This window comes from Capricornis sumatraensis, chromosome X (assembly GCF_032405125.1).
Source record: "Capricornis sumatraensis isolate serow.1 chromosome X, serow.2, whole genome shotgun sequence".
In the NCBI taxonomy this organism is placed as follows: domain Eukaryota; kingdom Metazoa; phylum Chordata; class Mammalia; order Artiodactyla; family Bovidae; genus Capricornis; species Capricornis sumatraensis.
Genome location: NC_091092.1, coordinates 73767388 through 73782170, shown reverse-complemented (window position 1 = coordinate 73782170; position 14783 = coordinate 73767388). Strand labels below are relative to the sequence as shown.

Sequence of the window (14783 nt, the reverse complement as noted above, 5' to 3'; positions counted from 1 at the left end):
CGTCTTTTAATTTCACGGCTGTAGTCACCATTCATAGTGATTCTGTAGCCCAAGAAAATAAAGTCTCTCACTGTTTCCATTGTTTCCCCATCTATTTGCCATGAAGTGATGGAAGTGGATGCCATGATCTTCATTTTTTGAATGTTGAGTTTCAAGCCAGCTTTTTCACTCTCACCTTTTACCTTCATCAAGAAGTCCTATAGCTCTTCTTCACTTTCTGCCAAAAGGGTGGTATCACCTGCTAATCTGAGGTTGTTGATATTTCTCCTGGCAATCTTGATTCCAGCTTGTGCTTCATCCAGCCTGGCAGTTTGCATGATGTACTCTGCATATGTTAAATAAGCAGGGTGACAATATACAGTGTTGACGTACTCCTTGCCCAATTTTGAACCAGTGAGTTGTTCCATGTCCAATTCTAACTGCCTTCTTGACCTGCTTGGTCTTTTTAAACAAGACCAAAATATTTTTAAACAGATTCCAAATAAACTTGCTTAAATAAAAAAAAAATAAACTAAACCACAGTGAGATATCACTTTAATATATATCACTCATTATAGCGGCCATAATTTTTTAAATAAAACAGAAAATAACACATGCTGCCAAGGATGTGGCAAAATAAAAACTTTCATACATTGTGGTGGAAATGTTAAGATGTGCCACTGTAGAAAATAGTTTGGCTTTCCTCAGTAAGTTAAACAGAGAGCAGCCAAATGGCTCAGCAAATTCTACTCCTTGGTATATACCCAAGAGATATGAACACACATGTCCAAATAAAAACATATACCAAAATATTCACAGTAGCACTACTTACAACATCCAAAAGGTAAAAACAATCTAAAAGCCTATCAACTGACGAACAGGTAAACAAATGTAGGATATCCTAATAAAATATTATTAAGGCATAAAAAAGGAATTAAGTACTGATACATGATTCAATATGGATAAATCTTCATATTACACAGTTTCTTCTATATGAAAACTTCAGAATACCCAAATCCATTGAGCTAGAAAAGAAAGTACATTAGTGTGTGCAAGGGGAATGGAGAAGTAGTATTGGCAGATATATGGTTCCTTTGTGGGGGGTAAAAGAAATGTTTGGGAATTAGATAATGATGGTTGCACAACACTGTACTTAATGTCACTAAATTATACACTCTTGAGTGGTTAAAATGTTAAAATATTTAAGAAAGAATGGAGGACTTAACAAATTATGACCTATTGTTTTAAATAGAAAGATACAAATGCTCTAATGCAGATAAAAGTTATAAATCTGAGTAATAAAGCAGCAACATTTGAACAAGACCTACATTTTACCTTAATATGTATAAATGGTGATCTCTAAGAAACATTCAAAGATTTTTAATTGCAATAACTACATTCATGTGGGCCAAACCAGTAATTCCCAGTAGGAACTTCAAGAAATGCTTCATTCTGTTTGGCACAGTGATCAAATACAGTCCATTTCATCAATATGCCATATCCAATCCCCATTCAACAGCAGAGTCTTCAAATGGAGATAGAAGGCAAAAAATGTGGTAAGAGCAAGAAAGTAAAGCAGAAAGTTTTATTCTGTTGTGAGCGGTTACAAGAAAAGGGTCTTTAGGAGAGAACTGGCATTCTCTCTCTCTGCAAAAGGAAAAGTTACAATTTTTAAAAGTTTAGGTTTTACAGGCAGAACATCAGAAAATCAGACCTGATTCCAGAATTCATTCTTCAAGTCAAGTAGCCCTAGCTCCCATCCAGAATAATCAGGTGAATGTTTAGAATTCAGATGTGAGAGACAAATCACGGAAAACAGTATTAAGTGGATGGCAATACTTAACAAATAAAAGTTATTTAAATCTTTTAATATTATATTTGGAATGGGGAAGGGGGGGGGAAGTATACCTAAAAGTCATTATTATCTGCCTTGAAATCCCATCTTTGCCCAAGTTCATTCTACTTCAATTCAAGTACTAAACTACTGTATTATCATACCTATAATGTCTCAGTTGATACTTAGCTTGTGCTATTATTTTAGGGGGTAAGAGGTGGGAGTTAGAGGTATATGACTATATTCTCCTAAATTTACAGTCATTCCTCAGTAACTATGGGGATTGGTTCCAGGATTCCCCCATACCAAAATCTGAGGATGCTCAAGACCCTTATATAAAATGGCAAAGTATCTGCACATAACCTATGATCTTCTTCACCTATACTTTAAAACTTATCTAGAATACTTATAATGCCTAATATAATATAATTGGTATCTAAGTAATTGCCTATGTGTTTCAAATTCAAGTTTTGCTCTTTGGTACTCTGAAATTTTTTCCCCAAATATTTTCAATCAAGTTTGTTTAAATCTGCTGATGCAGAATCCACAGATTTGGCATAACTGAGCATGGATTCAAGTATCTGTAACCCCCATGCTCAAAATATTCAGAGGCTTCCCATGTTTATAAATAAGGATAAGGTACAAACCCCTAAGCAAGAATTTGAAGCTTTCTGCAAAATAATTCACACATGACTTTCCAATCTTATCTAACCACAACTCTTACCTCAAAGAAGGTTCTCTTTCCCCTCTTCACCCACTGAACATTCTTTTACTTCTCTTTAACAGCAACACATTCTCCTTATAATTTCTTCTTTAAAACCCAAGAGTACTCCCTACTGGAGTGTAAACTCCTCAAAGAAGGAAACTGGTCTGAGTTCATCTCTTTTTTTCCTTATGAGAACAAAACAAATTGCCTTGAACAGAGGAATACTAAATGTTTATGTAAATGATGATAATGCTTGCTCAGGGATTCCTTAAAAGAAAAGAATAGTGATTTGTTGAGTATTTTTTAAAAGCTCTAAAGTCATTTAGTACCATAAAATATTTTTCTTCTATCTCTAAACTGAAATATTCAATAAGCTCTCTTGGATGCTCTACATTCAGCCTTCGGAAGAAGTGTATTATTTCATATACTTAACAGGTCCAGTCACTTTAATATGAAACATCCATTCTTAATTCTTGTAGATACTCAGAAAACACAGTGAAAATTCATAAATAGGGTGTTTTGATTTGAATGCTGGGGGTACCTGAGGAAAGTTAGAAATGGGAAAGGCAAGAAAAATAAGAGGTGGGCAAATTCTCTCTAACTCTATAGAAATTAACCAAACTTAGCTTTAAAATCTCTAAATTGGGCTGATAATATTAGTGTTAAAAGTAAAAACATTTTAAAATACAGTAAAAGCAAAGATGTGCCCCCTGATAAAATGTGCCAAGAAAAGCATATCACTTCATACTATTTCTAGCAAAATACACGGCCACAGGGAAACATCAGACAAACCCAAATTTACTGGCCAGTGTTCTTCAAAAAATGGGATAGAAAGGGATAAAAAGGTAAAGTGAACTGCTCCAGATTTAAAAAGATTAAAGAAACATGAAAACAAAATGCAATGCCTGTTCCAGAACTGGATCCTGGACCAGAAAAAAGAAATCGTTGTCTTTCACTATGATGGACATTAAGAATCAACTGGCCAAATGTGAGTAAGGTCTGTAGGTTAGAAATAGTATTGTATCAAAGTTAATTTCTAATTTTGCTAATTATAATGAGGTTATATAGAAGAATATTCCTATTTGGGGGAAACTTTTAATTTTGAAATATAGTAAAAAGGCGATGATTATCCTTTATCTGGTTGAAGGTAGGATCAAATTCATCACCCAAGGTTATAGTTATAAAAAACATTTCAAAAAATCATTCAATGAAATAGTACATGAGATGAATAATATATTGACTAGAAAGTTATTTTAAGTATCTTTGATTCATGGATAGACATTTTTAAAATATCATTTATAAAAACATCAAAACATCTTTTTTGAGCGGGGGGGGGACTACAAGCAAAAATGCAAATTAGTACAGATTTTTTTTAAGTATAAAGTAAGGTCCATGGGGTGCCTTAACTTGTCTTGTACACATAAGCAGTACTTAGAACAGTTCTTGGCACATGGTAATAGTAATTATTAACAACTAATTTTTGAGTAATTATTATGTCACACTAACCTAAGTGTTTTGGGTCCACTAACTCACTTAAACTTCACACAGTCCAAGAAATATTTGGGGAATGAATCAATACTTTTTGCAGGATGACAATTAGTCAATTCTGCAATGACATGAGCTCCTAAAAATCACCAGGTAATATAAAATTATACAATGAACACCATAGGACTCTGGGGGGAAATGGGATTAGAAGCACAACACTCCAAAAACTTCATCAGTGACACATATTTTAAAAAAGACAAAAACCTAATAGAAATAGTAGCACAATTTTACACAGTTTACACACATTAAGTGATTAAGAAATACACAAGTACAACAATAAATATGGCACTTTACCTTGAAAAAGACCTGAAGTTTGCTTGTGGAAGTGGGCATCAGAAGGGTTGCAGCTCATGAATTATTGTGAAGTGATGGAAGGAGGGTTATCTGAAATCGGATGGAAAATTGTAACAATAGATGTGGATGGGTGTGGCTCATAACACAAGGGGTGAACTGAGGTAGCTGATAGAGGTCTGAGGCATGTGCCTGTATATGCATGTATTTTAATGCAGCTCAGTTCAGCTAGGTCCAGCTTCCTGCATTTACCTAGGGCAAACTTTCTATAAAGGGCCAGAGAGTAAATATTTTAGGCTTTGTGGGCCATTGGGTCTCTGTTGCAACTATCCAATTCTGAGACTCTGCTATAAAAACAGCCACAGGACAATGTAAACAAATGAGTTTGGTGTGTTCCAACAAAACTTTATTTACAAAAACAGGTCACTGTGGTGGCCATAGTTTGCTGAACCTTGACCTTGTAAACAAAATCCTGAATAAGCAAATACAAATTTTGTCTTATGCTCAAATTGTTACCCACTGTATCAATCTTGTTGGAACAAATGAACTTTTTTTTTTTTTTCAAAACAAGCATTATAGTAGAGCTAAATTTGGAATGCTATCAAATAAACCAAAAAATAACTGATATATTCAAATAAGCAAAACAAATCCAATATTACTAAAAAAAAAAAAAAAAACTATTTTTGATTTTGGATTTTAGAAATCAAATGTTACCCAAAAGTCAACTGACAAATGACCAAATAAAGACAACTAATGATACATTTTGAATGCTTGTCATTCAAAATCTGTGCATTAAATTCTGCACAATCTTTAAGAAAAATGGGTTATGCTTTTAACAGCTCTGCTGAACTAAAATTATCAGGCTCAGTCACAAGCTTTTATAAGATCATCAAGCCATAAAAGTTAACATACAAACTTCACTATAAGATAAGTTCTAAAGATCTAATATACAGTATACAGCATGGTGACTCTAGATAACAACACTGTATTATATCCTTGAAAGTTGCCAAAGAGTAGATCTTAAATGTTCTCTCCACAACAATAATTTAAAAAAAGGTAATTATTGTAGCAGTCACTTCAAAGTATATATGCATAACATAACATCACACTGTATACCTTAAATTTACACAATGCTGTATGTCAATTATATCTCAATAAAGCTGGAAAAAAATACTAGTTGCCAATGGTTATACAATTATTTGCCCAGGAATTGAGTTAAAGATTCTAAGTTTACCTCCTTTCAGTTAGAAAACTCTAATATACATAACATTTCTTTGCTCAAGCTGCTATACCTCACATCTGAAATCCTTCTCCAGTCTTCTTTGTCAAAAATGTATGTATCCTCCAAGAGCACATTGAAATACTATCTCTAAGCCTTTCCTGGACCCCATTAGAAATGCCTTCCTACTTTAAACTCCCACAGCAACTAAGTTTTTACCCAACGCAGCATTTAGCCCTTTATATCCTGCTTCAAATTTATTTTTGAACATATCTTATTTCCTCTGCTATGGAGAAAATAAGACTAATCTTTAGCCATACTAATCCCCCTGTTGGACTGCCCTTTTTCATAGTCAATGCCTAACTGCTAACTTATCTTCAAGACCCAATACAGATATCATCTCCTCTGCAAAATTTTGCTAGACATCCCCCAAATTAGGCTTTTCTTCATTCTGATCCCTAGCACAACCAATAGATCTCCATTTTAGCATTACTCTGTAAATGTTTATTTACTATTTCCCTCCTTAGGTTAAAAATGCTTTAAGGGGGCAGGAATTTTGTCTTTTACCCTTTGCATATGCTAGAACAGTGCCTAGCACCTAGTTGATACTCACATTGATCAATGAATAAAGCACCCCCCCCAAAAAAATGGAGCATAGGGTATATACACATGAATACCATTGCCATACAATGATTTCTTAAACAAATATTATATGTAACACTTAACAAGAAAACTGGACTATTGATACCAAGAATGGCTACTTGAAGCCAAAACTCAGAAACAGAATCTGAAAACAGTGGCTAGAGAGCAAAATTGACAATTTTGCAGAGCAAAAAGCACAATTTACTAGAATACAGGTCTTTACAGAAGTATCATCTCCAATCAAAAAAGAGGAGAAAAATACTAGATATAATAATCTTTCAAAATAAAAACATAATCTGAGCCACAATAATTAGCAAAGTTTTTCCTTTCCAATAAAACATTTGTGTACATCATAATATGACATTATATTAGCAACAAAACACCTGCATCCTAACCGTGCATCTTAAAACCGTAAGTTTTAAGGCAAACAAATTCAAGAAAGATATTTTCCCTCATCACTTCTCCTTACTTCCAAAAAGGCAAAGTCAAAAAATGATAGACACTAACATAAATAGGACTTTTAATAACTTTATGGACCATCTAATACAAATTCATTCTGCAAATGATAAAGCAGAGGCCTAGAAAGGATACATGATTTGTTTACAATCAGTTGAGCAATAGAGCTGCAACTAGAAAACCTAGGTTTGGCTCAGAGTTAAGCATTCATTCCTCCACAACCAGCAGATCTAGTCTCAGGAACTCTTTACACTCCTAAAACACTTAAAAATTAACAAAGATCCCCAAAGAGCTTTTAGTCTATTGTCTTGTAAGAACCGCTGTTATGACCATGTGCAGAGAGATCCTACTTAGACACTCCTTTTACTGCCCTGTTATATTCAGCATTCCTAAAGGAAGATCCATATTTCATTTCCCATGGCTTAACGCACCTGAACAGCTTCTGCCAATGTCCAAAGAGAACATAAAAGGTCTGGAGAAAACAGACTTCATGCAAATCCAAGAACTGCCTGTATTCTGTCACCCAATGTGTAAACTTATTCAGATTTCAAAACTGAAATAGGCACATAAATACAATTTCTTACAAAAAAAATTATTTCACATACCTAAATCTATCTACAATTAAATATAAAACTGAAAGCTCATGATCAACTATGCCAAGAGATGCCAATAATGGGAAGTGGTCTGATCACAATTAAAATAAAAAATGTCTTTCTTTTCACCCCCAGCAATAACATAACCAAAGAACTGACATTTACAATACTTTTCATTAGCACAGGGAGCACTACTCAATGCTCTATGGTGACCTAGATAGGAAAGAAATCTTAAGAAGAGTGGATATATGTATAACTGATTCACTTAGAAACTAATGCAACATTGTAAAGCAACTCAATGCTCTATGGTGACCTAGATAGGAAAGAAATCTTAAGAAGAGTGGATACATGTATAACTGATTCACTTAGAAACTAATGCAACATTGTAAAGCAACTCAATGCTCTATGGTGACCTAGATAGGAAAGAAATCTTAAGAAGAGTGGATACATGTATAACTGATTCACTTAGAAACTAATGCAACATTGTAAAGCAACTCAATGCTCTATGGTGACCTAGATAGGAAAGAAATCATAAGAAGAGTGGATACATGTATAACTGATTCACTTAGAAACTAATGCAACATTGTAAAGCAACTCAATGCTCTATGGTGACCTAGATAGGAAAGAAATCTTAAGAAGAGTGGATACATGTATAACTGATTCACTTAGAAACTAATGCAACATTGTAAAGCAACTCAATGCTCTATGGTGACCTAGATAGGAAAGAAATCTTAAGAAGAGTGGATACATGTATAACTGATTCACCTAGAAACTAATGCAACATTGTAAAGCAACTCAATGCTCTATGGTGACCTAGATAGGAAAGAAATCTTAAGAAGAGTGGATACATGTATAACTGATTCACCTAGAAACTAATGCAACATTGTAAAGCAACTCAATGCTCTATGGTGACCTAGATAGGAAAGAAATCTTAAGAAGAGTGGATACATGTATAACTGATTCACCTAGAAACTAATGCAACATTGTAAAGCAACTCAATGCTCTATGGTGACCTAGATAGGAAAGAAATCTTAAGAAGAGTGGATACATGTATAACTGATTCACCTAGAAACTAATGCAACATTGTAAAGCAACTCAATGCTCTATGGTGACCTAGATAGGAAAGAAATCTTAAGAAGAGTGGATACATGTATAACTGATTCACTTAGAAACTAATGCAACATTGTAAAGCAACTCAATGCTCTATGGTGACCTAGATAGGAAAGAAATCTTAAGAAGAGTGGATACATGTATAACTGATTCACTTAGAAACTAATGCAACATTGTAAAGCAACTCAATGCTCTATGGTGACCTAGATAGGAAAGAAATCTTAAGAAGAGTGGATACATGTATAACTGATTCACTTAGAAACTAATGCAACATTGTAAAGCAACTCAATGCTCTATGGTGACCTAGATAGGAAAGAAATCTTAAGAAGAGTGGATATATGTATAACTGATTCACTTAGAAACTAATGCAACATTGTAAAGCAACTCAATGCTCTATGGTGACCTAGATAGGAAAGAAATCTTAAGAAGAGTGGATACATGTATAACTGATTCACTTAGAAACTAATGCAACATTGTAAAGCAACTCAATGCTCTATGGTGACCTAGATAGGAAAGAAATCTTAAGAAGAGTGGATATATGTATAACTGATTCACCTAGAAACTAATGCAACATTGTAAAGCAACTCAATGCTCTATGGTGACCTAGATAGGAAAGAAATCTTAAGAAGAGTGGATATATGTATAACTGATTCACCTAGAAACTAATGCAACATTGTAAAGCAACTCAATGCTCTATGGTGACCTAGATAGGAAAGAAATCTTAAGAAGAGTGGATACATGTATAACTGATTCACTTAGAAACTAATGCAACATTGTAAAGCAACTCAATGCTCTATGGTGACCTAGATAGGAAAGAAATCTTAAGAAGAGTGGATACATGTATAACTGATTCACTTAGAAACTAATGCAACATTGTAAAGCAACTCAATGCTCTATGGTGACCTAGATAGGAAAGAAATCTTAAGAAGAGTGGATACATGTATAACTGATTCACTTAGAAACTAATGCAACATTGTAAAGCAACTCAATGCTCTATGGTGACCTAGATAGGAAAGAAATCTTAAGAAGAGTGGATATATGTATAACTGATTCACTTAGAAACTAATGCAACATTGTAAAGCAACTCAATGCTCTATGGTGACCTAGATAGGAAAGAAATCTTAAGAAGAGTGGATACATGTATAACTGATTCACTTAGAAACTAATGCAACATTGTAAAGCAACTCAATGCTCTATGGTGACCTAGATAGGAAAGAAATCTTAAGAAGAGTGGATATATGTATAACTGATTCACCTAGAAACTAATGCAACATTGTAAAGCAACTCAATGCTCTATGGTGACCTAGATAGGAAAGAAATCTTAAGAAGAGTGGATATATGTATAACTGATTCACCTAGAAACTAATGCAACATTGTAAAGCAACTCAATGCTCTATGGTGACCTAGATAGGAAAGAAATCTTAAGAAGAGTGGATACATGTATAACTGATTCACTTAGAAACTAATGCAACATTGTAAAGCAACTCAATGCTCTATGGTGACCTAGATAGGAAAGAAATCTTAAGAAGAGTGGATATATGTATAACTGATTCACTTAGAAACTAATGCAACATTGTAAAGCAACTATACTTCATAAAAAATTAATTTTAAAAATTGTTTAAACCCTTTATAAAATTTGCATGTACTCCCCTGCCACAGGCCTGGCTTAATGCTTTCCACAGAGTGGGAATGCACATATTTCACAGATAACATTTTTAAAAAACTAGGCTAGTATGCAACTGATTGTAGACTATCACAATAACAGACACTTTCCAAGTCATTTTCTCAACATCTCTCAATTTAGACAACTTCTACTTTTTAAAATTTAAGACCAATGACTAGTTATATCGTTTTCAGCTTTTCAAGTAAGAAATTGCCATATGGTTCAGAATGACAAGTCTATCAAATCTCTAAGATCTTTACATGAAAATAAATGAAAGTTTATCTGTCAATCACAGGCTGATCTTTCAGGCCAAAAAAATGAAGAAACAATCTTATTGAAAACAAAAACAAATAACAAAAAATTATTTAAAAACAGTAACAAAAACTTTACTGAGCCACTGATTTTTCAATGTATATTCGTCCTTCGGTATCCACACAGGGTATCTTGATTCCAAGATCCACCATAGATACCAAAATATGAAGATGCTCAAGTCCCATAGTCAGCCCTCCATATCCTCAGTTTTGCATCCTGGGATTCAACCAACCACAGACTGAAATCCCCAGTATTGAATGGAGGAACACAGTGAAGTGAAGTGAAGTGAAGTGAAGTGAAGTGAAGTGAAGTGAAGTGAAGTGAAGTGGCTCAGTTGTGCCTGACTCTGCGACCCCATGGACAGTAGCCTGCACCAAGCTCCTCCATCCATGGGATTTTCTAGGCAAGAGTCCTGGAGTAGGTCGCCGTTTCCTTCTCCAGGGAATCTTCCCAACCCAGGGATCAAACCCAGGTCTTCCGCATTGTAGACAGACGCTTTACCGTCTGAGTCACCAGGGAAGTCCCAACATAAGATTTAGCCAAATCACCAATTCATGTTCCTCCCTCTTGCCTTTTGGCTATTTTTTCACCACAGAATCCCAGAAATGTTCCTTTTTATAAAATGTAAGTAAAAATCAGAAACTAATCTTTGCTCCTATTTTTAAGTGCCAGACAAAGGATCTGATAAAAGAAAAAATCTGGAACTATTCCCTAAAATAACATTAATGACAATGTATAGAATTGTTCATATTATTTCTGCCTCACATATAAGAAAATCAAGAATGATTTAAGATATAAAATAGATAACTAATAAGAACCTGCTGTAAGGAACAGGGAACTCTACTCAATTCTCTGTAATGGCTGATATGGGAAAATAATCTTTAAAAAAGAGTGGATATATGTATATGTATAAATGATTCACTTTCCTGTACACCTGAAACTAACACAACATTGTAAATCAACTATACTCTAATAAAAGATTTTTTTTAAAAAAGAGTGGTATTGTGGATTTAACTCACTCAAGCATTACCTGTCAGATTATCCTTCACCTATGATTATGACTTGAGATGAATAACACTTCATACTGAGACAGTTCTGAACACCCACTTGGATCTCTTTCATAGTAAATAATCAGAGAGCATCACACTTTTTAAAATTAATTCTTTATATCTATTATATGTATTCTTTGCAAGGGGATTTTCACATAGCTTAAGATTCTCCTGAAATTAAATGTTTCAGTTATCTTACTATTTCATATGAACATAAAAGGCAAAATATTATAAACACCTACAAACTCAAAGACCTACAACAAATGACAATAGCAGCTAACATGAACTTCTTCTATTGTAATACTGGAACTAAATTAAAATGGTCATAATCACATTCTTTCTGGTAGCTCAAGGAGGTATTAATGTCTTGTGATTAAGAACATAAGCTCTGGAGTCAAGACTCGGTTCAATTCCAGCTCCATCGATTACAATTTATATAACTGATCAATTTCTTTGCTCTCTCTATGCCTCACTTTTCTCATCTGTAAAATGGGGAACACCAAGTACTTATTCCATAGAGCTGTTTTGAAAATTAATTAAAATTACAAAGGTAAAGGTCAACAATAAGCACTCAATTTTAGCTATGATTATTATTCTTACACCAATATGTGCAAAAATTCAAGGCCCATAAGAAAAACTGACCCTCGCCTAAACTAATTCTATTCAGAATGTTTATACATAATTAATTTGTTCACCCTAAAAGAAAGGGAGAAAATCCAAGTTCAACCTACAATTTTAAATGCAGACTTTCTGAGATTTAGTAAAATCTAAAGGTCATATTTTGGAGAGGGCAATGGCAACCCACTCCAGTGTTCTTGCCTGGAGAATCTCTATTTAACTGTAAGGTACACCCTTCATGTATAGCAACATGGGCACCTGATAATAACTAGCGAACAAGTTGTACTGGGTACCTCTAATGTGCCCAATATCAATTAAATAAAGGCTTACTGCATTCAGAACAATGAACACAAAGTCAGAAAACAAAGCCACAATCTTTACACAACTAGGGATCTACAATCTGAGAACTAAAGTCCATTTTTTCCCCCTCAAAGGAAGGAACACATCTTCCATCTATTGCTTGTTAATGCAGAAAATAGACATATAAGTATCATAGGTTCATTACCAAATTCTATACACTAGCTAAAATGCTCTAAAAACATACATGCATGTGTGTGTGCTAAGTGGCTTCAGTCGTGTCCGACTCTTGCGACCCTTTGGACTGTAGCCCACCAGGCTCCTCTGTCCATGGGATTCTCCAGGCAAGAATACTGGAGTGGGTTGCCATGCCCTCCTCCAGGGGATCTTCCTCATCCAGGGATTGAACCGGCGTCTCTTATGTCTCCTGCATTAGCAGACAGGTTCTTTACAACTAGCGCCACCTGGGAAGCCCAAAAACATACATAAAAAGATAAAGTGAAGTCGCTCAGTCGTGTCCAACTCTTTGCGACCCCATGGACTATAGCCTACCAGGCTCCTCCGTCCATGGGATTTCCAGGCAAGAGCACTGGAGTGGGTTGTCATTTCCTTCTCCAGAGGATCTTCCCGACCCAAGCATCAAACCCAGGTCTCCTGCATTGTAGGCATATGCTTTGCCATCTGAGCCACCAAGGAAATAAAAACATACATACCTGTATACTATTAAGATGGTGGATACACACAGACACACATATATACACATACATAAATATATACGATCCTAATAGTTACTCAAAATCACACTTTGCCAACTACATATGAACTTCTGATCTATGCTCCCTGTAATTTTACTTTGCCATTAGGAGCCAAGAATACAACAGTGAAAAAACTACTGTATTCACAAGGGATGAAAAGTCAAATATCAACTGCCTGAAAAGCAAGCCATTCACCTGTGTAAAAATGGTATACATTTCATATTAACAACCCATATTTTTAGACACTATCAAGAGCCAAATTAGAAGCACAAGAGAAAAGCAGCCTCAACCTAATAATAAACGTGTTTGATTAGTAAGAGGTGGCCTGCCAGTCACCGCTTCCTTGGAATAGATTTTATTTCCCATCAAACCAAGTTAACGTGTTCCCCATCCCTCTTGGAATAAATAAATACACAAAAATAAGGCCTAATTATTTTTGCTCAAAATTTGCCCATAAAATGGAGACACATCTGATGACTGCCTTACCACCCATTAAAGCTGGACCACACAAAAAGTAGTACACTGGGGTCCTCTGGAAGCAAAACCCTGCGTTATTACCCCTTTGCCTTCAAGATAAATCCAGGGCTACTCCTCAGGATCTGGAGTAGAGAAGGAACCCTGGCAAGACCCACCCATTCACCCCACAAAATGGGCTTGTCCCCAGGGTTTGCAGAAAAAAATAAAATTCCGCAAGGCCGGGGTATTCCCGTCTCCAGCAGTACAAACGCCACTGAGTCTTCCCAGGATTTCACATCCTCCCCACCGCCCCTCCCCCTCCTCCCACCTCTCGCCCCTCTTCTGCCTACCCCCTACCCTCTCTTCTTACCCACGCGGTTTCTAGGCCCAAAGATTAGGTAGAATTATCAGGATACCAAAAACCGCCTCCCACTTGGGGGTTTCAGTTCCACAGGCAGCGAAGAATAAACAGAGGAATTCACCTAAGCTCCGCGGGTTTGGAGAGGCTTGAGAAAGCGCCCGACAAACCAGGCCGCGCCCCCCGTCAACCCCTACCCCCCCACACCGCGGACTGGAGCCTACTTCCGAACCCTCCTCACCTAAAGAGAAAACGATGCCTCTTTCCGCTCAGCAAAACACAGGCCTAACCCACCAAGCCAAAGCTTTCCCAAACACCAGGTTTAGAAAACGCGTAGGCCGAGACAGCTGGGACCCGTGAAACGGAGTTGTGTTTTACCTCATGGGCTCAGCAGTCATGTTTTCGCTTCTATGCCCTGTAGGATTCAGCGACCGTAGGGCGCGACTCTGCCCTCCCCGGCGCGCAGTTAGGGTAGAATGCACTGGACCCTTAGTCGTCACTAGATCTGGCGCTGGATCCTCCCCACAGCTCAAAGGCCGGCACCGCTGCCACCGCCGCAGGAGCCGCGGAAACAAAGCGACGCTGCCGCCGCCGCCATTTTGTTGGGCCGAGGCTCAGGCAGCAGAATTGGCGCGTCCTCCCTCTTCCTCTTTCAGTCACCCATTGGCTATCTTATCTGCAGTGCAGATTCTTATTGGCTCTAGAAATTCACCTTCTTTGGGGGCCTGTTGCTAAGGGGGTCTACGTCATTTGATCCCCTCCGCCTTTTCATTGGGGGTCTAATTCAGTCCCATTGACTTGAAAGTGCTAGTGACGTATTTTGACTTTATTGTGAAAATGCTTTTTGATCCATCCTCTTTTCCCTGACATATTGACAAAACAATAACAACAACATACGTT

At 36.3% G+C, this 14783-nt stretch overlaps 1 pseudogene; it reads left to right on the top strand.

The window, feature by feature from the left end:
- Window positions 1-14172, top strand: part of LOC138071760 (alpha-1,2-mannosyltransferase ALG9-like) — a 41860-nt pseudogene extending 27688 nt beyond the window's left edge.
- Window positions 14173-14783: the final 611 nt, after the last annotated feature.